The 25,949-nt window shown below is 50.8% G+C and overlaps 1 protein-coding gene and 1 long non-coding RNA gene across 3 annotated transcripts in view; one reads left to right on the top strand and one right to left on the bottom strand.

The window, feature by feature from the left end:
• The window catches only part of PFKFB3 (6-phosphofructo-2-kinase/fructose-2,6-biphosphatase 3), an 81,175-nt gene that overhangs the window by 14,687 nt on the left and 40,539 nt on the right, over positions 1–25,949 (top strand). The gene's annotated exons all lie outside the window — the stretch shown is intronic.
• On the bottom strand, positions 863–16,511 carry LOC132657547 (uncharacterized). Its single transcript, XR_009595899.1, has 2 exons — positions 5,822–16,511; positions 863–4,948 (listed from the first exon to the last, which is right to left on the bottom strand). It is a non-coding gene; the product is annotated as an uncharacterized LOC132657547 (long non-coding RNA).

Below are 25,949 nucleotides of genomic sequence, written 5' to 3' on the forward strand. Positions count from 1 at the left end.
GGCTCAGCGGCGCAGGTCCTGCACGTGGGCACGGCGTGGCGTGCGCCCCGCGGTACCGGCAGGCGCCGCGTTCGTGTTCCGCGCCTACCCTCCCCGCGGCCTGGTTTCATTTTCCGGCATAGGGTTCTTTCCGAGAAGGCCCGGGAGTGGCCGTATTTTGTTTAAAGCGCCAGAGGAACTAGGGCGACAGGTGGTTTGGTATCCGGGCGTGGCCGGGAGGGCGCGCCGCAGAAGAGGAAGGGGATCGGAGAGGCATTAAAAAGAGCCCGGACGGGGAGATTGCGTAAGCCCGTGCAGTGTTTTTATCTTCGGGACGTAAACAGTGGCCGCGTTGCGTTTTCCTGCCCGGCCGAAAGATACGCCAAAAGATGTACCAAATTGACCGTGGACGCGGTGTTCCGTGTGACACGGTGTAAACAACTTGCACAGCCTCGCCTGGAGGGCGCCTCCAGAGGGTCGGGGGCCTCTGCGGCCCCAGGAAACCGCGGCCACCTTCTGCGTGCGAGCTCTCCCAGCCCCCATGGGTTGAGGCTTAGGTGTCTCAAGCTTCGACCCCTAGCTGAACAACTCCTTCCCCAGCCTCTCACCCTCACTCAGAGCCTAGAATGAGCTGGGTCTGTGGAGCTCTGGAATTAACTTTCGAGAGTGACTCAGATAGTGGAGGGTCAGGAAACCAAGTCACGTGAAGAGTGGTTGAAGAATTGGGGTGTTTAGCCCAGACAGGTCCCTGGGGCACACAAGCCCAGCTACAAATATGTGAAGGACTCTTGGATTGTTCTGGTACAGTGCTGCCTGAGGGGACAGAATAGGGATATTTATGGCAGGTGAATTTCAGGTCAATTACGGAGAAGGAGCAGCAAAGAACCTTGCTGGAGTTTTATTCAGGAACCTGGTACAGATAGGTGTTTACTTGTTTCAGTAGGAAAATGGTGGCGTTTAGATTCAAACTCTGATCTGCCAGATTCCAGAGCCTTTTCATTTTTCATGATGCATCGGTTTTAATGCAGTGGGTTACTTTGTGGGTAATGACAGTGCCAAAGTGTTTCTGCGGTGATGGAGTGCATTGGACTGGAAGGTTCAGCCAGCCCTGTTTAGCCGTGTCACTGATTTCTGTATCTGATGGAGAAGGATCTTGTCCTGGGCCAGACAAGGATACCAGGGCTACCTGAGGAGGAGGAGATCCCCCCATTTCACCAGCAAGTCAGATTTTCCATCAGGGCACATGTCTGCTCCGTTGGCCCTGCAAGTGCTCTCTCTTATTGAAACAGTCCTGACTCTGAGTTTAGCAAGTGTGGTCACAGGGTCCAGTTGTCATCGGTCCTTGTTACAACCTCCCAGCCCATTTTTTGCATCTGACACTCTGCCTCTTTGCACTCCATCTGTCTAGACTCAGGTAAAGGTGGGACTAACACAGTAAGAGCTGAGGTCTGGGGGAGCAAGCAGGACTGAGTATGTCAGTCCTACAGGCGGCATGAGACACAGTGCCGTGAAAAGTCAGGAGGGGAGGGCCCAGGCTGGTTGGATTTCAGTCTGTGGCCCCTAGTGCCTCAAGAGTTCACACTTTTAAGCTTCTAGAGAAGATGCATAGAGGAAGTGGCCCTCTTTGAGGTCTTGGATTCACTTTATGAGTTAATATCTTCAAGCTTTCTGAAACCCTGAGCACTTTAGGAGTCATTTTTTGTCTCCACTACATGTATTGTTCAGTGTTTCTCATGTTAGCAACCCTGGGAGGAAGGTAGGGGTATGAAATGCATGTAACATAGGAGGCAGAATCTGGTTTTTCTTGGCTCTCTAGTGAACCTGGTTACAATTTCTTATAAAAATAACCCACGGAGAAAATACCAGGCTGAGCCCTCTTCCCCTAGAGGAATTTGCCTGCGGCTGCATCCACCCTGCACACAGTTTTTAGACCTCCAGAAGGCTGTTGCTGAATGTCCACTCTTCCTTTCAGTACGTTTCCTGATTATGCATCCTTAACCTCCTGGGTCCTCCCGTTTCCAGGGTACCAAGACATTGGCCATCTCCCAGGCAGCCCAGTCCAGCCCTGAGCAGCACCACAGAGAGTGAAATACGTCTGCCTGCTTCCTTCTGGCCTCTTTCTTGCTGGGTTACTTCCTGTCTCTCAGGTCCTCTCCTGCACTCTCCTGTTCCTCACAGCCTTCATGGCCATCATCTGAGTTTATTTTATCTGCTGTTTATTTCTGTCTGCTCTGGTCGCTGTGCGTGGGCTTTCTCTAGTTGCGGCCAGCGAGGGGCTGCTCTGCAGTTGCAGTGCTCGGCCTTATTGCAGTGGCTCCTCCTGTTTCAGCTCACCCTCTAGAGCACCGGCTCCACAGTGGTGATGCACAGGCTTCGTTGCCCTGCAGTATGTGGAATCTCCACGGACCAGGGAGCAAACCTGTGTCCCCTGCGTCAGCAGGTGACCTCTCAACCACAGGACCACCAGGGACGGCCCCATGGACATCGTCCTGAAGGGACAGTGTTGCAGAGAAGCCAGTTCTGACTCCATGTTGGGACTGTTTCTTTGATTTGCTTTTCGTTGCTTTTGTTGTTATAATCATATGGAATGGGCTGCCTCAGAGTATCCTGCCTCTCTGCCTGTTAGAGTGCCTTTGTTCAGAACCCAGTCCACCTGTGGCTGGCAGGAAGGAAGAAATGACTATATCCCTTGCCTGAGGCTTGCCATTCTAGGAGATATTTGCAAGACTAATGGCCGCCTTATTTTGCTTCCTCATCTCCTGGGATCTCTGGTCTATAAAAGAACCTGGAATACAGACCATCCTGCCCCCAGCCCCCCAGTCATCACATGGTTATTTTGAGGCACTAGCTTGCCTTCTTCTTGGTCAGCCGGCTACCGACTCAAGTGTCTCCTTTGCCTCAACTCCTCATCTCTTGGATGCCTTGGCCCAATATGCAGCAAACAGAGACAGCTGCTGCTGCTGCTTAGTTGCTTCAGTCGTGTCCGACTCTGTACGACCCCATAGACAGCAGCCCACCAGGCTCCTCTGTCCCTGGGATTCTCCAGGCAAGAATACTGGAGTGGGTTGCCATTTCCTTCTCCAGTGCGTGAAAGTGAAGTCACTCAGTCGTGTCCAACTCTTCGCAACCCCATGAGCTGTAGCCTACCAGGCTCCTCCATCCATGGGATTTTCCAGGCAAGAGTACTGGAGTGGGTTGCCATTTCCTTCTCCAAGAGAGAGCTAGGACTTGGTAATAATAGTAGCTTGGTTTGTATTTTTACTGATGAACATCCTAGGGTTAGGGTCGGGGCAAAGGTTGAATCACATCCTTCTTTTCCCAGCTTCCCCCCTTCTCACCCTAGCCTACTCACCCTGAAGGACCGCTGGGGTGGGGCCCAAATCGCCTGACTGTGAGGTCCCTACTTCTGCTCCTGCTTACTGAGCCAAGGTTCTGCTCCCCAGCCAGCTGTCTTTCACTGTTCACGTATTATTCATTCAGTAAGAGATTCCGTCAATGAGATCAAAGCCTTAGACTGTGCTGGAGGCAGAGGTGGGATGTTGCTGCAGCCTCTGGAGGCTCACATCTTGGGTTCACACACCAGCTGCGTGGCCTTGGGGAAGTTCCTTCCTCTCTCTCTGCCTCGGTTTCCTCACCTGTCAGCCTTGTGGGGTGGTCGTGAGGATGAAGCAAGAAGCAGCCTGGTCTGGGACTGGCACGTGCTTGGCAATCCGTGGCTGGTGCCCTCTGCCCAGTGATGCCAGCTCTGAGGGTGTTGTTGCCACCCGCTGCTGTCTGGGCGTCAGTGCACTGGACGATGCGGGGGGCAGGTGGTCAGCACTGCTGCCATGCCGCTCCAAGGGCTTAGTGCCCTTCCAGACCACCTGAGTGCGACTCCCAGGCCTGCCCTGTGGAAAGGCGGGCTGTCTGCAGTGCTGTGTCCAGGAAACTGCCAGAGATCCATCCACCCAGGACCACACCTCCCGAAGGGGTCCTCGGCCGAATGACCCCCTTCCTGCCACCCTAGGTTCTCCGCAGGGACCACCATCTGCTTTCTTGGGTGTAGCCAATAGAGTGGGCCCTGTACCTGGGGAAGAGAAGGGCTGTGTTCTTCACTCTCACAGCCTGTGGGGCTGTGATGGGGTCTCTGGTGGCCGCACGCATCTTATTTTTAGTGGGAAGAAGAATGAAGAGGGTTCAACCTGTGGCCAGTCACGGGAGCTGTTGGGAGACAGGCATCTTCAGTGGGTACAGAGCAGGTGTGTTCCCCTGGGATTTTTTTATTTTGATCTTGAAACTTTGTGTCTGTTCCTAAGGCTGCCAGGAGGCTGGGGGTGGGGGTGGGGGGTGCCTTGTGTGTGTGTGTGTGTGTGTGTGTGTGTGTGTGTGTGTGTAAGTGAACTTGCCTTTGCTGATTGGTGGGTGTGGGGGAGGAACTGCGAGAAAGAGGTAGTTTTCTGAGGTCCAGAGAGAGGCTCAAAGTCTAAAGAATCTTTAAAAAATCTTTCTAAAAAGTGTGTGCATGTTCAGTCATGTCTGACTCTTTGTGATCCCCTGGACTGTAGCCCAGTAGACTCCTCTGTCCACGGCATTTTCCAGACAAGCCATTTCCTACTCCAGGGGATCTTCCCCACCCAGGGATCGAACTCGTGTCTCCCGTGTCTCCTGCATTGGCAGGCGGATTCTTTGCCACTTACGCCACCTGGGAGGCCCCCCTAAAAGGTGTGGCATCTGTAAATGTGTGTGTCCTCGGGTGAAATTCCAGTTCCTGGGCTCTGCTGCAAGGTTTGCCAGGAGAGTCAGAGACCCCAGGGAGGACTGGCCCCTCCCTGCCTCTCACAGTTGGGTTTTTATAAGGTTTCCATTTCAGTTTTGTATGTTCACGTCCTTGAACCTCCACCAGCGTCTCTGAGGCTCTGGGTTTGCACTGGAAAGATTGATGTTCTCACTGGTTGTGTGCTCTCTGGGATGACTTGACTCTCCCTCTTCCCTGTTTGTAGAAACCTTAAATTAGTAACATTTGGGGAGTCTTTTTTTTTTCTTCTTTGCATCCAGTCTCCTGGACTTCTGTCTGTGGTTATTTTGAAGTGTCAGCACTGGGGGATGTGCCTTGGGGGCCCACCCACTGGCTCTGTAATGAGGAGACTGTAGTTTGCTTTCAGCGGGAGAACCAAGTTTACCATTTACTGGAGCTCCAGAAAGAGCCATAGACCCTTATCCCAAGATAGGAGGCTGTGAGCCTAGAAGCAGTTTAAAAAACTCTGTACTTTGATCCTCATCTTATCCGGAGAGACTGCTTAGATTGTTTGGTGATCTAGGAATCAGAAAGAGGACGGATGGCTTTCACATTAAAAGAGACATCTATTCTCCAAGCTCACTCCCACCCTCCTCTGCGCCTCATGTGTGTTTTCCTTCCTGTCCCTGTAACAAACGAAGTACAGAAAGACAGAATGTTTGAAAGGGACTAGAAACTTTCAGCCACAGAAATTCCTGGGGCAGTGGATGGTACAGAAGGGAAGATTAAGAAGAAGAGTGGAGCTGGGTAATGTATGGAGGTGATGGTCAAGCAGGAACAGAGTGTACTGGGGGGTGAGGGGAGTGAGAAGCTGGAGGAGATGACCTGTGTATGCCAGGACCCCGAGCTTCCTTCCCTTAAGCTCACTGTTGAGAAAGGCAGGGCACACCATGTCCCTCCTCAGCCCCCAAAGCATGACTTCAAGTGCCAGAAGAAAATACCACAACTTCTCTTTCTATTTACTGCGAACTCATCCTTCTTCATTTCTAATTTTCAAGCAGGTTTTACAATGTACATAATATTATCAGCACAGTGGTATGTGTATATAATTTACAACTAAAGACATACCTTCTTGGGAGGTGGTGGTTTGCCATCAGAAGAGTTGGGAGGTCACTGCTCAGAAATGATGACACAGCAGGGAGAGACCAGTGCTCCGCAAAGTTGAATGCTTGTGACTCATCGGAGACTTTGTTGCTGAAATGCAAATTTGTGTTCAGGACGTCTGTGCTGGAGCCCCAAATTCTGCAATTGGAGGGCTGACTCAGAAGGAGTGAAATAGTGGTCCCTCTGCCTGCCTTTTTTTTTTTTTTTTCCAGTACTGTTCCAGTTGGTGTTTTAGTCATTGAGGGAAAGCCAGTGGGGGGGTCGGAACAAGATGCTGTGGAGCCTCTTCCCTGGAATGTCCCAGCCTGACCTCCAACACTGCAAGGAAGTCCCCGTGTGGTCAGTGTCACAGAGGTCCTGGGATCTGTTCCCATCAGGGATGTGTCAGTGTCCTGGGTCATATGACACTGTGATGCTGCTTTGCTTCTTGGGCCAGATGGCCCTGACCCTCTGCGGTGTGCGGGCACGGAGGAGGGGATGGGGAGAGAAGGAGCTGTGAGCGGACAGGTGGACCTGTGAGAGCTGGTGCCGCCCCTCCTTGCTCCGTGTGGGTCCTGGTGTTTTCCGTCCTCGGCTGCCTTCTTCTGGGCACTCTGCGATGTGGGCACCTTCTGCTTCTGACACTTAGCTCACATTTGCAAAGCACATTTCAATACTGCTGCTTAAAAAGGATAGCTCCCCAGGCCCAGAGTTGTTATTACTGTTTTTTCTTTTTTATTAGAGTATAAGGCTTCTCTGGTGGCTCAGTGGTAAAGAATCTGCCTGCTAATGCAAGAGACTCAGGAGAGTCCCTGGTCCATGAAGACCCCGTGTGCCACAACCGCTGAATCTGTGCTCTGGGGCCCTGGGGGCCCAGCTGCTGAGCCCACTCGCCGCAGCTCCTGAAGGCCGTGCTCCACAGCCAGAGGAGCCGCACGGTGAGAAGTCCGCGCGTTGCAACTATAGGGCAGCAGTCACTGGCCAAGACTAGAGAGAAGCCCTCGCGGCAGCAAAGACCCAGCATGGCCTAAATTAATAGATGACACGATTATTAAGGTCCCATTGCTTGACAGGGTTGTGTTAGTTTCCGGTGTACAGCACAGTGCATGAGCCATACCAATACGTGTATCCCCTCCCTCTGGAGTCGCCTCACGCCCCCAGTGACCACAGCACACTGAGCTGAGCTCCCTGCGCTACACAGCCGGCTCCCGCTTGCTCTTTTATACATGGTAGTGTGTGTATGGACTTCCCAGGTGGCGCTAACGGTAAAGAACACGCCTGCCAACGCAGGAGACATAAGAGACGTAGGTTCGATCCCTGGAAAGACCCTTGGAGGAGGAAATACAACGCACTCCAGTATGATTGCCCAGAGTACCCCATGGACAGGGGAGCCTGGCAGGCTACAGTCTGTAGGGTCGCAAAGAGGGTGGGACAGGACTGAGCGACGAAGCACAACCCAACGCAGTGTGTTACGGATGCCAGCCCCAATCTCCCAATTCATGCCTCTGCCCCCGCCCACTCTGCCCGCTTGTCCGGCCCCTGCAGCTGCGTCTCTATTCCAGCCCTACAGATAGGTTCATCTGTACCATGTTTCTAGATTCCACATACCTGTGTTAATACACCATATTCGCTTTTCTCTCTTTCTGGCTTGCTTCACTCTGTACAAAAAGCTCTAGGTCAGTCCACATCTCTACACATGACCCGGTCTCATTCCTTCTGATGGTTGAGTAATATTCCACTGTATATACGCACCACATCTTTATCCATTCCTCTGTCACTGGCAGAATTCTTTTCACCTCTTCTTGCAAGTGAAGAAACAGCCCCTGAGTGGTCAAGTGACTCGTGAGATTGCAGGGCTGGGTGCAGTGGAGCAGAGAGGGTCCTTCCCAACGTGTGCTCACTGTTCCTTCTGTCTGACTGAAGACTGCCTCTGTGCTGGCAGCCCACGAGAGCTAAGAGGCCTGCGGTTTTGAGGACTTCAAGTCCCATTCATTCATTCATTCATTCATCAGAAAAGTTTCTAGGGTGTGCCTAGACCTCAGTGTTCAGAATTCAGGGATGAACAAGGCGGTCCTTGGCCTTAAGGAGGGAGACAGAGGAGCGGAGATGAGTCTCCCAGCTTGTTGGGTGCCTGGTGGGGTCAGGTCACTGTGCCGCTGGCGGGTCCCATTGCCGTGGAAGGGGCAGCAGAGAAGGTGATCTGGCAGGGTGTGTCGGCTGAGACCTGAGAGTAAATTTCCAGCAAGACAGGGGCGGGGGCGCCAGCACCCGGTGACTCAGCGTGTGGACACCGGGCTTTCTCCTCCATTCAACCGAAACAGAAATGATGGTGATTAATAATACATTTGAAACCTAACAGTGATAATCCTAAGTCATCATCTAAATCATTAGATTAGTGATAATCCTAAGTGGGCTGCTTGTTGTGTCTTCAGCCTACTTAATCATCATGGAAGGTCCCTCTTAAACACTGTGAATACTGTTTGTTCTGAGAGCTACTTTGCTGTTAATACAGCGGCTCCCTTTTCTGGTGACGTGTGTCTGCCTGCTGTAATTCCCACATTGCTTTACTTTGAACAACGCACGTCTTCATATTTAAGCTGGATTTCTTATCATCTGGCTTGCTTTTTCTCTTTATCCAGTGTGATGTGTCTTTTAAGTAGTGTTTAGGCCGTGTACGTTTAATGTAACTATCAACTGTCTTCAAGCACAAGAACAGAGAGTTCCCCAGGGCCAGAGGGTTTGCTTCCAGTCTGTTCTGGGCCAGAGTCTGAATCAGGTTTGGCCGGCTGGCTCTGAAGATTTCCCCAGCAGTCGGCCCAGGAGTCACCAACCTCGGGTTTGGAGCCCCTGGAGCTTGGTCTTCAGGTTTGGGGAAGAAGCTGACTGTGAGCAGTCAGCCCAGGACCCCCTCTGCCCACCCTATACGCATGTCCTGCCATTTATAAGCTCCACCTTACCCCTGAATCCCTCTCTGGCAGAAAAAAAGCCCACTTCCCCCATGAAGCCTTCCTGGACTGCTGACCAGCTTATAATGGGATTTGTCTGTGCAGGGCACGCACACTCAACACCAGCCTTGCAGTGAGCTTCCCAACACAGCATGAGAAGAATTTCTTTAAAAACAGAATTTCTAACACTTTCCCTAAAGCTTCACATGTAACGGCCAGGTCGGGTTTGGCACGTCCTGGACTGGAACAGGTGGACCCTGGGCATGGGAAGAGTGGACATCCACCCCTGAGTTTGCACCGTCTGAGAGAAAGGTCGGTCTCCAAGTCAACACATCAACACAGAGGCCGCTGCACAGGTTTTGCAGTGCAAGCAGAGAAATTAGAAGTGGTCTTGGTGGGGGAGTAGGGAGCCAGTGGTAGTTTCCGAGCAGGGGAAGAGCAGAGCTGAAATACTGTTTCAGGAGATGAACGTGAGAGCATTGTGTGCCAGGGGCTGGAATAGGGAGGCTTGCGTGGCCAGGGGGTCCAAGGGAAACCGGAAGCAGCGTCCTGTGCTCTCTGCTCAGTTTCAGGGCTTAGATCTGACCGGAGGCGGTAGGAATAGGCGGAATACAGATCACTTGTCTGAGCGATGTTACATCAAATAGGGTTTGGTGACTAATTAGCGGTGGGGCTCAGAGGGAAGCTGCAGGTTGCGGTCAGAAGCCGGGTCGGGGGCCGCCAGTGGGCTGGTCTTCCAAACTCCCGAGCCTCAGTTTCCTTGTCTGTACCCTCAGGGAGCTACAGCTGGTGATTCATCCCAGACTCACACTCGCCTGGCCTCCTGGCGCAGACCTGCTGTTTACATCGTTCACTGACCCAGGCTGTTTACCAGCAGCCCGCTCCCCGCCTCCCCCCGACCTCGTCCCTGCTTTCCCCGTCTGTCCAGGGCCCCAGCACCTGGCTGGTCTTGGCATGGCTGCCCAGGCAGGGTGTCCCAGGGCGCAGCTCAGATTCCACGAGTGAGGGTGGCCACAGCCTGGGCTGACCTAGAGCTGCCCCGAGGCCCTGGCCGAGGAGGCTGAGCCGGACCCAGCTGTGGACCGACCAGGCGAGCCTGGGACTAAGCGTGGAGGCGGGAGGAAGGGTGGGTGTGGGGCCGCCCTGCGCTCCGTGGGCTCTGCGTATCCTTGGCTCTGGGCTCCCAGCTCTTCTGCAGCCCCAGTGGCTGACGCCCGGACCTGGGGTCCCGGCGAGCCTCACGGACGGTGCTGTTTGGTTTCTTTTCATTGGTGACGGCGGGGCCCCAGCTTCTCCTCTCAAATCCCTGCATCACCTCTCCTCCGGCTCCACGCACGAGTGATGTCTCTCTTTTCCGTAGGGGGAAGTGGGAGGCCACTGAGGAGGTGGTAAGTTGCCGACCGATTGTGAAATGTCCTCTTGGTCTTGGTCCATGCCCTCTGCCCTTTTTCTCTGCAGTTGCGGGCACTTTCAGGAGCAGATTGCTGGGTGTCGTGGTAAAAATCCCAGTGCATGGAGCACTTAGGATGTGTGGGTGTCATCCTGGGCATTGGTGTGCGTGCACACCAAGCTCACTGAGTGAGATCCTGGCATCCCCAGCCCGTTTTACAGAGGGCTGAGCTGAGCATGGAGCGGGTGGAGCCCAGCGTGATGGCCGCTCCTCGTCTACTGGAGCTGGGACGTGAGGAATCGAGCATCAGCGATGCTCAGACTCAGAGAGAGCCCCATCTATCCAAGCCCCATTGCTTTTGACCTGTGTGAGCCCATGGGCACATGCTGCCCAGCACAGCCAGTACCATCCACTCATCGGATGTTGCCACCTACTGGGTGCCAGGCTTCATTCTAGGTATTGGGGCTTCATCAGAGGCAGAAACAAACAAAAATCTGTGCCTTCATGGGGGAGATGAGTCAATACACAGGATAACAGAACACAGCACATTAAGGGTGATAAGTGCCAAGGGGCGGAAAATAAAACAGGAAAGAGGGACGTGAAGTGTGGGGTGTGTGTGCTGAATCATGGTGGGGGCCATCACCAAGTGACTTTGGCAGGACAGGGTAGTGAGGACCAGGGGTCCTGGGGTGGGAGGGCAGCCGCAGGAACTGTGAAGTGGATAGAACTCTCCCCCAAGCCAGGTGCCTTAGAGATTACCCTGGAATGCAGTCAGGTGTCATTTCTCCTGGGGGCATGGATTGGGCGTCTTTGCCTTGAATTTGTTTGCTGGATCCAGGTATTTATTGCTTTTGGAGCAATTCCAGGCCTGCAGCAGTGTTTGAGGGCCCCCACATGTGTCTAGCCCCCGCCCCCCCCAGCTTGCACCTCTGCCCCAGCGGGCATCCTGCACTTCTGCTTCTGCAAAGCAGGCCGGTGGGATATGATGACAGACTTTGGTTGCTGCTGGAACCACTTTTGAAACTGCCTTGGGAAATGGTCTCTAGTCTATTTCCTCCTCCTCACCCCAGTGACCACTGTGAAGGGCCTCCCCACCTCCGTGTCCTAGGGCGAGTTATTTAGTCCCTCTGAGATTGCATCCTAACCTCCAGAATAGCCAGGATATAGCGGTAGCTAGTTCCCACATGGTTGGGTCAGTTCCAAAGATGAGAGAGAATTTCTTTTAAGTACTTAACAGAATGCCTGGTACATTCAGTAAAAGGGAGCTGTGATGAATTTATTGGCTAAGAATAAAAATAGCTAATGCTTCCTGGGCTATGTGACTGATCCTGTCTTACCAGTGAAGAAACTGAGGCGCAGAGAAGTTAAGTTCTCGGTCCAAAGTCACACAGCTGGTAAGTGGTGAATTTGAACCCAGGTCGTCTGGTTCCCATCGGGGAGAAGTAGCAGATGAAGGTGAAGCAGCCAAAAACTTGAACTTGCAGGACCTTATGCTGCTTCTGAGCTCTTTGTCCAAATCCCGTTTTTGCTGGAAGCTTTCTGATTATTTATCAGCTAACAGTTTGCTCCTTCTGGTGCTGGGAGGAGGACTGGAGTGTGGCGAGGAGGCCCCCAGCTGGAGGAATTTTCCCATTTCTTCTTTCTCTGCTCTGGGGTGTCACCATTAGTGGGGGCTGTCAAAGGACAGTGTGGAGACTCAGGAAAGCATCAGGCAGAAGGTGGGGGAAGAGAAGGGACCCTGAGTTCCACTAGGCTGGGTTTTTGAACGATGTACTCGCTGGCGCCCCAGGAGCGAGGTGGGCAGGATTTCTGCTGTCTGAGCAAGTGGGTACAGGAGGGATGGGGTACAGAAATACGGAGACGGGCACCTGAGCCAGACTCAGCCGAGGTGGCCAGCAGGGGTGGCGCTGGAACCCAGGGCACCTTCCAGCTTAGTGAGTTGTGAGATGACCGCTGGGCCTCTCAGTGACACCGAGGCCCATGACCAGCTCCAGACTGGGCACATCCTTTCACAGCTGCAGAGTGAGATCAGGCTAAGTGACCACATGGAAATGACCGGACTCTGGGCACTCAGCCATTCAGAGTAACCGGCTTCTAAAAATCTCTGGAATTAGCATTAATTTGAATGAATGAATGAGGTATACGTATGTCAGTGCTGACTCCCGGACAGCAGGCAGTCCTAAGGAATTTGGACCAAGAGGAAAACACAGTCCTGTTTTTTCCCCTTAAGGATAACAATAGGACAGGCTCATGTAGAAAGGGCAGGAAAGTGTAAAGAAAGAAAGGCATCCCCCATAATTCCATAACACAGAAGTAGCTTTGTTATCACTTCCAGAAATTTCCTCCTTTTTTTCAAAAAGTTGATCATGGGATATATGCAATTTGTACTCTGATGCCTTACTCTTTCAAGAATAAATTTTAATAAATTTAATTATTTTCTTTTTGGCTGGTGCAGAGTCTTTGTCATGGGCTTATGGCAACCCACTCCAGTACTCCTGCCTGGAAAATCCCATGGACAGAGGAGCCTGGTAGGCTACAGTCCATGGGGTCGCAAAGAGTCGGACGTGGCTGAGCGACTTCACTTTCTTTCTGTATTTCTCTTGTTGCAGTGAGTGGGGGCTGCTCTCTAGTTACAGTGCGAGGGCTTCTCACTGCGGTGGCTTCTCTTGTTGCAGAGCATGGGCTCTAGGACGAGCAGGCGGAGCAGTTGTGGCGCGCGGGCTTAGTGGCACCTCGGCATGTGGAATCTTCTAGGACCAGGGATCGAACCCATGTCCCCTGCTGCTGGCAGGTGGATTCTTAACCCCTGGACCATCAGGGAAGTCCTGACTGCCTTGCTTTTAAGAATTCAGATGAAGGTGGTCTACTTTGTGTGTTAGTCTGGAAAATGACAAATTGTTGCATGTGTTCCTCAAGCTACGGCACGTCCTAATCATATAATACTGAGACGGATCCTCACAGGTTTCAGCTAGAACTGGAAGTGAACACAGAGACTCAAACAGATGTTTGTACACCCAAGCTCATTCACAGCAGTGCAAAGGGTGAAGCAGCCCAAAGTGCCCATTGACAGATGCCCAAGTGTGGGTGAAGTTTGTCGTCCAGTCCAGGGTCAGGGCAGAGGGCCAAGTCTCTGCCAGACAGTGCAACACCATTACCACTGCCCCAGGGACCCCACTTGCTCCACTGCAGGGTCAGCCAGAGGGTCCGTCTGTCCCCATGGACCCACCGTGGTAACCTCAGAAAGTGGATGTGGCCAAGCCCTGCAGCAGAGAAGCAGCAGAGCTCCGCATGCACGCACGCACACACACACACACGCACGCACACACGCCCCGGCCCATCCCCATGCCCGCCACCCCTGCTGCTCTCACAGGGGGTGAGGGTGGGGCTCCCAGAGAGTCTCCTCATCTCTCCTGGGTGAACAGACCCCATGGGCAAATGACCTCTCGGGGGATTTTCTCGTCTAGCATAGCAGGCAAGAGGGAATTTTCTCTGGAAACCACCTAGTAGTTTAGTATCCCAAGAGTTTATCCAGCCTTCCTGGAGAAGGTCAACCCAGTTCTTCATCCTCAAAAGCAAAAGGAAACACATAAGAACAGGTTTCTGAGCTGCTAAATGGTCATCGGCCATGGAGGAGACAGGGCTGTAGGTACAGCGGAAACACCGACTCTGAGGAGTTCTCTTATTCTAGATGTTTTTGCTCACGAGTCTCCAGAACATCAACAGACTCCACGGGGACTGTGTTTACTGGTTTCTTCCCATGCATGTATGCTTGGTTCCTGAACACAGTATGAGACACGTGTGATCAGACGCTGCTGACTTCTCCCAATCCTGTGGCCCCAACCTGAAGACCGGCACAGCGTTGGTTAGGTGTGGTGCAAATTGGAATCTTTATTTGGCTAGACCCGGGCATCACTTGAAAGGCTTTGAACAATTGCAAAGCCTAAACCCCACCCAGCAGCCCTGATCAAAAGGGTCTACACGGAGTTTACACACCAGATGTTTAGAAGATGTGCTCTGGATGGTTTTCGTGTGCTCCTGATGCAGAGAACCAGAGATCCATACTGTGGTTCAGGTTCGGCGATCAGTTTTGTGTGGTCGCTCTTTCCCTGCCGCACCACCCCCCGCCTCCAGATTATCCAGCCTAGCAGCCTGCGACCTCAAGTTACTGAAATTTAGGACATAAGGAACCTGATGGAAACAGCCAGGAGGCTGAGGCCTGGCTTTGCATGAGGCTCCGCTGGGAGAAATGCCTGGGGGACCAGGTCGTGCCCCGGAGAACTTCCTGCTGAAGCGGCCTTCCATCCCTTACGAGCCCACGAGGCTGCACAGTTCTGTCTTTCCATCCTGAGCTGATCTCTCGTTGCTTTGTGAGGATCGTGGAAACAGTTTCTGTTTCAATCTGCAGTCCACAGATGAAGCATCGCGGGCTGGCCGGGCTATTTCTGCAGGGAGCCCCCCTTGTCCACAGTGCCCGGAGGTGCGCGTGCCTGACCCTGGCCCCTGCTCTGGGGGCACACACTCTAAGCAGTCTGCAGCCTTTCCGTTCTAACTCCTTTGGAAGAAGGCTGGTTTTAGTATTGTGTGATACGTCAACACAGTTTAACACATCACAGGAAGTGTTGGACTAATCCCTGTTGGGCAGAGCCGTGCTCTGTCCCACACTTGTCCCACAGCTAAGCTGCCAGGTTGAGGGATTTCATCTCCTTCTGACACCTCCAGCCTCCAACCTGGGGCTCCTGAGTTCCCTTGCCCAAAAAACCAGGAAGGAGGCAATCAAAAGACGCCCTCATCTCTGCTTGCTATAGTCCTATACTGTATCCGTTGTTTTTCTTCAAGTGTTATTCAACCCGCTTTTGTACTAAAGGTCAGATGGAGAAATGAGAGTCTTGATCTTTCTCTAGGAAAACGGTCCAGGATCAGCAAATAGGTGAGAAGAGGTGGTGAGGCCTGCTGTCCACAGAGAGCCCTTCCTCTGGGTGACATGGGGGCTCCACGGCAGACCCTCACCCCAGATCCACTGTCTTTCCCTCTTTCTCTGCCCCCTTTAACCAGATTCACACATAGGCATATATGTCCTTAAAAAGGGTTTCATTTCATGGTGGTTAACCGCATGGACTATTTGCAGCAGACACATTGGAATTGGAATCCCCATTGTGTGAGCTGGTGCAGGACTTTTACCTCTCCACCTGGATTTCTTTCTCTGAGAACTAGTGATACTATTACTTACCTGATTGCATTGTTGAAAATATAAGGTAAAAGTTGAGCGCAGAACTTGTCCCCCATGCAGTGCTCGGGATACATAGTCGCTGTTTTATCAAGTAGCTGTTATAGTATTGTGTTCTAGTCTTTATAAAGTATCTTACAATGTATTCACTTAAGGAAGATGAAAGTGAGTGAAAGTCTCTCAGTCATGTCTGACTCTTTGTGACCCCATGGACTTAGTCCATGGAATTCTCCAGGCCAGAATACTGGAGTGAGTAGCCTTTCCCTTCTCCAGGGGATCTTCCTAACCCAGGGATCGAACCCAGGTCTCCCCACATTGCAGGCAGATTCTATAGCAGCTGAGCCACAAGGGAAGCCCAAGAATACTGGAGTGGGTAGCCTATCCCTTCTCCAGTGGATCTTCCTGACCCAGGAATCGAACAGGGGTCTCCTGCATCGCAGGCATTACCAACTGAGCTATGCCTTTCATCATGAAAATGAAAATCACCTATAATTCAACCACCAAGATTCATCATTTCTGATCTATGTATGCGTGCTAAGTCTCTTCAATAGTGTCCGAGTCTTTGCAACCCCGTGGGCTGCAGCCCGCCAGGTTCCTTTGTCCCTTGGATTTCCCAGGCAAGAACACTGGAGTGGGTTGCCATGCTCTCCTCCAGGAGATCTTCCAGACCCAGGAATCGAACCAGCGTCTCTTGTGTCTCCTGCATTGGCGGGCAGGTTCTTTACCACCAGCGCCACCGGGGAAGTCCTTCTGATCTATAGACATACCTAATATATTCTAGAAAGTTGAGATTCCCCCAGCATTGTTTTTAAAAAATGTGATTGAAGTATCGTTCATTTATAAATTTCTGCTGTACAGCTAAGTGATTCAGTTATGCATATGCATATATGTGTATATATGTGTATTCTTTTCCATATTTTTTTCTTTTGTGGTTTATCACAGAATAGTGAATCTAGTTCTCTGGGCTATTCAGTAAGACCTTGTGGTTATCCCTTCCACATATAATCGTTTGCATCTACTAACCCCAAACCCCGAGTCCCTCCCTCCCCATCCGGCTCCTGGCAACCTAGTCCGCTCTGCCTCCCACCGGCCTCACTTTCATGTGTCCTTCCCTCGTCCCCATAGTCTGCCATCAGCACGTGACAGCGCCAAAAACACACTCAGCTTGGCAGTGACGCCATCCGGGTTCAGTGACTTCTGGCATTCATCCTTTTCCTCCTTATTCCCTGGTGGTGGGTTTCTGATAGCTCACCGTGGAGGCCGCTCGTCACATTGGGCTCCCTGCATCCCTGGGGGCTGCTCTTCCCTTGATCTGTGCACCCAGAGGATCCCTGTGGAGCTGGCGCTCTCCCCGCTCTGGCCTGGGATAGGCGGGGCTCGCCTGCACCCCTCTGCCACCAGCCTCGAGCCTCCCACTCCATTGGGTGGGGGTGTCATTCTGACTGTGGAGGCAGGGAGCTGGGGTGGCCCAGGTCAGGACACGGAGTGGCTCGGGCCAGTTTCCCAAAGACCAAAGGAAAGAGCATCTCCGCTCAGCAGGCAGACATGAGGGCGCTTAAGGGTGCCCGCCCCCCCCCCCCGCGCCCCCCCCCCCGCCCCCCGCCCCGTCGGAAGAGATCAGCCCCTGGGAGCAGACTCAAGCCACAAGAGGCCAGTCCCAAGCCCATCCCTTCATGCAGGGCCTCAGGGTCAACACCTGATGAGCTGTCTCTTCAGCTTAAGGGCTGGATGGCAGGTAAGTCAAGGACCACCGGAGGGGAGATGTGCTAAGCCAGCCAGGAACCACTGATAAGCTAATTCGGTGTGATGCAATCTTTTCGGGAAGCTAGTCTGATAAGGTGGAGAAGGCAATGGCAATCTACTCTGGTACTCTTGCCTGCAAAATCCCATGGACAGAGGAGCCTGGTAGGCTGAGGTCCATGGGGTTGCGAAGAGTCGGACAGTATTGAAGCGACTGAGCAGCAGCAGCAGAAGTCTGATAAGGAAGGAGAGAATGGGCCCTAAAAACCGGGCACAGAGGGGCCGTGGAGGGTTGGGAAAGAAGACCAGTTCTCAAAGAGGGTCCTGCTGGTCCCGCCCATCTCCTCTCTGGTGTGGCTGGACAAGTGTTCCCTCTGGGAGATGGGGGTTTCTGCCTCCCCCATCTGCCCTTTTGAGGTTTGGTCAGCCAGGGGCGAGCGTGGAGGTGCTAGAGGGCAAACAGTGGGTCATGTCCCCACCTACGCATGCATTCTCAGTTGTTTAGTCATGTCCGACTCTTTGCAACCCTATGGACTGTATAGCCCGCCAGACTCCTCTGTCCGTGGGATTCTCCAGGCAAGAACACTGGAGTGGGTTGCCGTTTCCTTCTGGAGGGGTGTCTCCACATCCATTGAAATAAATCTTCAACGTTCTGTCTTTGACAACTAACACATGCTATTTGATTTGCTTTAGTTATGGAAGGGAAACATGAATTTTCCACAAGTGAGTTCAAGAATGGCATTATAGGGAGCTCCATAGCAGTCCAGTAGGTAGCACTCCACACTTTCACTGTGGAGGGTGAGGGTTCAGTCTCTAGTTGGGGAACTAGGATCCTGCAAGCTGAGTGGTGTGTCCCCCCGTAAAAAAAAGGTTAGAGTGGAAGTTGAATGTATAAACATCGTTGGTCTTGTCTAAGTACAAAGCTTAATATCTTCCCCCACTCTTCTTGTGATTAAAGACCATGTCTCCTGAGAGATGTTGGTTGGAAAACTGTGTAAGCAGAAAAGGATGCTATTGCAGAGATTGTTAGCATTCCCCCAACATCCATGCACCACTTTCTGAGCAGCAGAGTCCTGGGCAGAGAGTTCAGTTAAAAGACTGAGCTCCCCGCTGAGTTGGTGGCTAGTGTGACTGGCTCTACGACCAAGTTCTGCCTAGTGAGATGACATGGAGGTGTTCCAAGGACTTTTGCAGAGTGTTTTAAAAGCAAAAGGCCAGGCATCCTTTGAGCTGGTGGTATTTTGGCATACGTGATTTTGTAGTATTTATATAGTGTAATATATACGACATATCTTATGTCACACTGTTTAATATAACGTAATACATATGATGTGGCTTAGGTTACACCATTTAAAATACGGTAAATGAGGAGAGAGATATTAGGCAACAACTGTTCTAGGCAGCTTCTGCACAAATTACCTGTTAGCTGCATGGCGGGCCTCTTGTCAACAAGTGAAAAGTCAAATTAACTGTAATTGCAGTTAAACGTTTTATAATTTATAATAGGTTTACCTAATAAACCATTAGGTTTTGACCTATGGGAGATGCCTTGATTTGATCAGATGTGTGTAAATTCCAACCCTGAGGAAGAGCCTTTTGAAGTGAATGTGAATGTGCGGAATTGCTACCATTTTAGGCCCTTTGTGAACTTAAAGTTTTTCGAGTTTAATTTTTTGTTTTGAAATAATCGTAGCGCTACATGAAAGTTGCAAAAATAGCACAAAGCCTCCCAAGATAACCTTCACCCAGATTTTGCAAAAGTTCACATTTACCCTATTTGATTTCTGAGTCTCTCTCTCTGTTTTTTAACTTTAAAAATTTATTGATTTTCTTTTTTCCTGTTTTTTTTTTAAAAAACAATTGATTTCTAATTGAAGAGGAATTGCTTTACAGCATTGTGTTGGCTTCTGCCTTACATCAACATGAATCAGCCGTAGGTTTACATATGTTCCCTACCTCTTGAACCTCCCCCCACCTCCCACTCCATCCCCCACCTCTAGGTGAGTAGTTTGCAAACATACACTGCGATATGTAAAATAGGTAGCCAGTGGGAATTCGCTGTGTGACTCACGGAGCTCAAACCTGTGCTCGGTGACGACCTAGAGGGTTGAGTCCATTTCTCGTTCTTTCCCTCTTTCCCTCACTCCTCTGCCTGCCTGTCTCTTTCTCTCCACCCATCCACAGTGCCTCACCTGAAGCAGACATGGAAGTGGAATCATAAGGTATTTGTTCTTTTGTGACTAACTTAAAAAAAACTATTTAATTTATTTCAGTTGGAGGATAATTACTCTACAATACTGTGAAGGGGTTTTTTTGCCATACATTGACATGAATCAGCCATGGGTACACATGTGTGCCCCACCCTGAATCCCCCTCCCACCTTCCTCCCCGCTCCATCCCTCTCGGTTGCCCCAGCGCCCGGGCTTTAGGTGCCCTGCTTCATGCATCGAACTTGCACTGATCATCTCTTTTACATATGGTAATACAGATGTTTCAATGCTATTCTCTCAAATCATCCCACCCTTGTCTTCTCCCACAGAGTGCAAAAATCATTTTTTTTATGTCTGTGTTTCTTTTGCTGCTTTGCATGTAGGATCGTAGTTACTGTTAATAATGCAGTATTTGTGTTTCTCTTTCTGGCTTACTTCACTCTGTATAATGGGCTCCAGGTTCATCCACCTCACTAGAACTGACTCAGATGTGTTCCTTTTTATAGTTGAGTAATGTTCCATTGTGTATCTGTACCGCAACTCTCTTATCCATTTGTCTGCCTATGGACATCTAGGTTGCTTCCACGTCCTGGCTGTTATAAACAGTGCTGTGATGAACACTGGGGTACACGTGTCTCTTTCAGTTCTGGTTTCCTCGGTGTGTATGCGCAGCAGTTGGATTGGTGGGTCGTATGGCAGTTCTAGTCCCAGCTTTTTAAGGAATCTCCACAGTGTTCTCCATACTGGCTGTACCAGTTTGCATTCCCACCAACAGTGTAAGAGGGTTCCCTTTTCTCCACACCCTCTCCAGCACTTACTGCTTGTCAACTTTTTGATGATGGCCATTCTGACTGGCGTGAGATGATACCTCGTTGTGGTTTTGATTTGCATTTCTCTGATAATGAGCAATATTGAGCATCTTTTCATGTATTCATTAGCCATCTGTATATCTTCTTTGGAGCAATGTCTGTTGAGTTCTTTTGCCACTTTTTGATTGGGTTGTTAATTTTCCTGGTATTGAGCTGCATGAGCTGCTTGTACATTTTGGGGATTAATTCTTTGTCAGTTGTTTTGTTTCCCATTCTGAAGGCTGTCTTTTCACCTTGCTTATAGTTTCCTTCATTGTGCAAAAGCTTTTAAGTTTAATTAGGTCGCATTTGTTTATTTTTATTTTTGTTTCCATTATTCTGGGAGGTGGATCATAGAGGATCTTGCTGTGATTTATATCAGAGAGTGTTCTGCCTATGTTTTTCTCTAAGAGTTTTATAGTTTCTGGTCTTATGTTTAGATCTTTAATCCATTTTGAGTTTGTTTCTGTGTATGGTGTTAGAAAGTGTTCTAGTTTCATTCTTTTGTAGGTGGTTGGCCAGTTTTCCCAGCACCGCTTGTTAAAGACACTGTCTTTTCTCCATTGTGTGTTTATCTCTGAACTTCCTGTTTTGTTCCATTGATCTATATTTCTGTCTTTGTGGCAACTGACTTTTTTCACTCAACACAGTGTCCTTATAATTCATCCCTGTTGTAGCAGATATCAGAATTTCCTTCCTTCTTACAGACTAATATTCCACTATGTGGAGAGACTACATTCTGTGTATACGTTCACTTAGATACATCTGGGTTGGACATCTGGGTTGTTTCCTCCTCTTGGCTACCATGAATAATGCTGTTTTTAACATGGGTGTGCAAATACCTCCTTGGGATCCAGGCCATTTACTTCTAAGAGTACCCCCCCCCCCATCCCCGAGCTGGAATTGCTGGTTGCTTCTTTATGATGAGACCCAGGCTTTGCACCTTGGCAGGAGCACCCAGGGGAGCAGTACCATGTCTTTGGGGCGTCATGTCAGGACATGCGTGGTAGGTCTTTGTCCCATTCTTGCCCATATTAACTTCTAAAAATAATTAATTGATCATGACTGTGCTGGGTCCTCCTTGTTGCTCACAGGCTTTTCTCTGCTTGCAGTGAGTGGGGACCACTCTCTAGTCGTGGTGCACCAGCTTCTCATTGTGGTGGCTTCTCCTGATGCAGAGTCTTGGTCTCTAAGGCGAAAGGGCTTCAATACTTGCGGCTTGTGGGCTTAGTTGCCCCACAGTATGTGGAATCTTCCCAGACCAGGGATCAAACCCCTGTCCCCTGCCTTGGCAGGCGGATTCTCAACCACTCGACCAGCAGGGTTGTCCCCATGTTCACTTTGATCCCTTGTTCTGGATGGCATCTGCCAACTTCGTCTGCTGTGAGGTTACTATTACTCCTTTGTAACTAAGAGGTGTCTTGTGGGCAGATACTCTGAGACTCTGCAAATATCCTTTTTCTTGCCAAACTTTCATCCACTCGATGACTCTTGTCTGAAATCGTTATTACCAACCGGTGCTTTACAAATTTCATTATTGCTTTTACACTTATTTGTTGGCATTCTGTGCAAGGAGAAGCTGTCTCATCTCCTGCACACATTTATTCGTTTTATTTACAGTTGAATGGGTTTGGGATTCTCACTTTTCTCAGGGTTCAGTCAGTCAATTCAGACACTCAGTCATGTCTGATTCTTTGCAATCCCATGGACTGCAGCATACCAGGCTTCCCTGTCCATCACCAACTCCCTGAGTTTACTCAAACTCATGTCCATTGTGTCAGCGATTCCATCCAACCATCTCATCCTCTGTCGTCCCTTTCTCCTCCTGCCTTCAATCTTTCCCAGCATCAGGGCCTTTTCCAATGAGTCAGTTCTTTGCATCAGGTGGCCAAAGTATTGGAGCTTCAGCTTCAGCCATCAGTCCTTCTAATGAATATTCAGGACTGATTTCCTTTAGGATGGACTGGCTGTATCTCCTTGCTGTCCAAAGGACTCTCAAGAGTCTTCTCCAACACCAAGTTCAAAAGCATCAGTTCTTCAGCGCTCGGGTTTCTTTATAGTCCAACTCTCACATCCATACATGACCACTGGAAAAGCCATAGCTTTGACTAGACAGACTTTGTTGGCAAAGTAATGTCTCTACTTTTTAATATGCTATCTAGGTTTGTCATAGCTTTTCTTCCAAGGAGCAAGTGTTCCTCAGGGTTATGATCTATTATCATTATTCATTTTTTTGCCCAGCTCCTACCAGATTTGGCCAATGGAACCCCTTAAAGTAGCCCCTTGTTTCTTTTTTTAACATCTCCTTATCACTTTCTCAGGAAGTCACATGTCAACATCAGTGTTTCTTTAAAAAAAAAAAAGTTACTTTATTTTATTTACTTGGCTGCCTCGGGTCTTATCTGCAGCACACGAACTCAGTAGTTGGGGTGCACGGCTTGGTTGTCTCCCAGCATGTGAGATCTTAGTCCCCTGACTTAGGATTGGACCTGTTTCCCCTACATTAAAAAGTGTCTTCTTGACCGCTAGAGCACCAAGGAAGTCCAAGCATCAGTGTTTCTTGTGTTGTTCATTTTTACATAGTCATCAACATGGAGTATACATGAAATCTGTCTAATACTGTATGGTGTCCAAACCCACAAGGCAGCTGCTGATACTTTGTCTGAGTGATAAGCCAGCCCAGCATTGAGAGCACACTTATCTTGCTTCTGTGAACTCCAAACACACTCGGATGCTCTCTGGCTATTTTGGGCACGTGTGTTGGTTGTAGCCTTGGAGAAGCAGACAGTGGGATGGAGTCAGAAGTTTAAGAGATGTATTGGGGGTAATGCTTGTGAAACAAGGAGCAGCCCTGATATGAGTACATATGAATGAAGGGGAGGCGGGGCAGGAAGATGGAGGGCAGTCTGAGAAGTCTGGCCCCAAGGGCAGCTCCAGTGCAGAGTTCACCCACTGTGGGCAGAAGTGCCAGACCCTCGTGCCCTGCTGGGCTCAGCCCTTGCCTGGGAGCTGCAGGGAGGGGCATGGCCGGACTCCGGGGCCTCCATGGATCCCAAGTACTGCAGCTGGAGCCTCGTTTAACCCCACTCCTCGAAGCTGACAAACAGGTTCTTTCTTACAGGGAGACCTGAGGGGCATGCTGCTAAGGCTGCCATAGGAAAAATATTTAAAGATTGTATTTATTGATTCAAAAATTAAAAATTTGAAACAGAACTCTTTCTACGTGGGATGTGAACATCTTGGGCTCCCACCCATTGGCGACTCGCCGAGGCTTCAGTCATCGCTAGATGGGACATGCTGATCTAGGTGTCTGACTCCATTCTTATGTGGGGTTTTGAGCTGGCGGCTCTGATTGGTTCAGAGGGGCCATAATGGTCTCTAGTTGCCCCAGCTCGTGACTGGAAAGAATGAGTTGTCAGCCTTGTCAGCCGGGATCACCGGAGGGCTGTTGCATTCCAAGGGACTTGTTAAAAGAATGTTCCACCCAATCAGTGGCTCCGGCCCCTTGTCTACCCAGTGTGATCAATGCACGATTAGATGCTGAGTCGGCAGCTTCCTACCCAGATTCCCTTAGTATCTGGTTCCGAAGACTTCACCGCAGAACCAGGCCCCTGAGGTCACAAGCTCGCTGCGCATTTCAGGTGTGCAGCTGTGCCCCGTCCCGCGTCACCGGGTTGCTGATCTGGGCTGGGCTCGCGGTGGCGCAGACCCTGTGTCGCTGCTCTGCTCCGGCGCCGCCCCCGCGGCCTCCAGCCAGTGCTCCGGCCTCTGCTCGTGGGAGCAGTGGGACGCGAGGCAGGCTCCCCTGTGCTGCGCGGGGCCGGCATTTTAGCTTATCAGCTCGCTCTTTAGCTAGTCCTCAGAGAGTGTGGTTCCCCACGGCTGGGGCACCCTGATGGCCTGTCTCTGCATGCGTCTGACTTTGTCACCGCTCCCTGAGAGGGCGTCACCCAGCACGGGACATGTGTGCGGTGTGGTCTTAGCACCGGTGATTACAGACCAACACGGGGCGTTAGCACAGCCCAGCTGCGGTAGGCTTTCCAACGTCTAGTCAGCATTGTTTTCCGAAACCTGCACTTAAACATTTTGGGGGGCTGGATTTGGCTCTATTTTTAGGGTGTTTTCCCCCGGGAGAAGGAAGAAGTATGAGGGGGAGCAGAGCAGGGAAGGGTATGCCAGCTCTGACTTGGCAATCACAGAGCCGGGCGCACCTCAGGGCGTCAGCGGGCTAGTGACACAGCCCAGCCCCCACATTCCTCCCAGTGTGTGCCCCCCACGGCAGCAGGTGGGCGCTGGTCAGCGTCTGTGCTCCCTACCGGTCAGGTACCTCGGTTGTTTTGACTTCAGTTGTCTGCTGTGTCTGTGTGTGTATGTGTGTGTGTGTGAGTGTGCATGTGTGTGTGAATGTAAATGAGTGAGTGTGTGAGTGAGTGTATATGTGTAAGTGTGTGAATGTGTATCTGTGAGAGTGTGTGTGTATGGGTATATTTGAGTGTGTGTGTATGACTGTGTGTGTGGCATACAGCCCATACAGACTGTATGCAGAGACTGGTGCTCTGGCCCACTCCAAGCTGGGGTTCCCAGAACATTTACAGAGGCTGCTTCCAGCCCGTTATGTGAGCCATGAAGAGTCACTGCAAATCCACTCTTCCTTCACCCAACATACGAAGATGCCGTGTGCCTGACACGGTGGCAGGTGTGTGTATGAGGTGTGTGTGGGTGTGTATGAGTTATGTGTATGTGAGAGTGTGTGTGTATGAGTGTATGTGAGTGTGTGTGAGGTATGTGTGTATAACTATATGTGTGTGGATGTGTATGAGGTATGTGTGTGTGAGTGTGTGTGAGTGTGTATATGAGTGTGTGTATGAGTGTGTGTGAGTATACGTGTGTGTGAGAGTGTATGTGTGTATGAGTGTATGTGTGTATGAGCGTATGTGTGTATGAGTGTATGTGTGTGTGTTAAGGAAACCAGGGAGACCAGATCACAGAGCCTCAAGAGCAGAGGAAGTCTGTTCAGACACTTCAACCACCACCCCGGGGTAGGCCTGGATGATTCAGAAAATGCTAATCTTTGTTTTGAGTCCCTCAGTGTTTCCACAAGCACGTTTAGTCGTATCTGCTTTGATCCCCTCAACCACCTCTTGCGGCAGCCGGGTGGCGATTATCCTCATTTTCCAGATGAGCCAGGATGACTGGTGCTCTGGCCCCCTCTGAGCTGGGGTTCCCAGAACATTTACAGAGGCTGCTTCCGGCCCATGATGTGAGCCATGAAGAGTCGCTGCAAATCCACTCTTCCGTCACCCAACATACGAAGATGCCCTGTGTGCCTGACACGGTGGCCGGCTCTGGTGGTGCACGCCTGCACAGCTGCCCCTCTTTCAAGTGCTTCTAGGCTAGCAATTACCATTGGGTTTATCTGTGTTTAACTGAGAACAATTAGAATCCCTGGAGAAGTGGAGGAGATGCTTTGAGGCCATTTCGACAGCTCACGGGCAGAGGAGGGAACTGGGGTCCGGAGAGAGCAGTGCCATGACTGGTACAGATAGGTTCAGAGCGGGATCCAGGCTCCCAGCCCACGCCCCCGCAGTCTCTTCTGTGCCCCTCACTCCCACAAGATAAGCTTGGAGACCTTATCCAAAGGGCTGGTTCACATGGTTGAGGATCCAAACTTCACTTATCTGCGAGTTTCCCAGGATCACTTTTTGCCAGTCATTTTGAGAGCCTGGCTGCAGTGTTAACCCTAAGTCTCACGGTGT

This window comes from Ovis aries, chromosome 13 (genome assembly GCF_016772045.2).
Source record: "Ovis aries strain OAR_USU_Benz2616 breed Rambouillet chromosome 13, ARS-UI_Ramb_v3.0, whole genome shotgun sequence".
Classification (NCBI taxonomy): domain Eukaryota; kingdom Metazoa; phylum Chordata; class Mammalia; order Artiodactyla; family Bovidae; genus Ovis; species Ovis aries.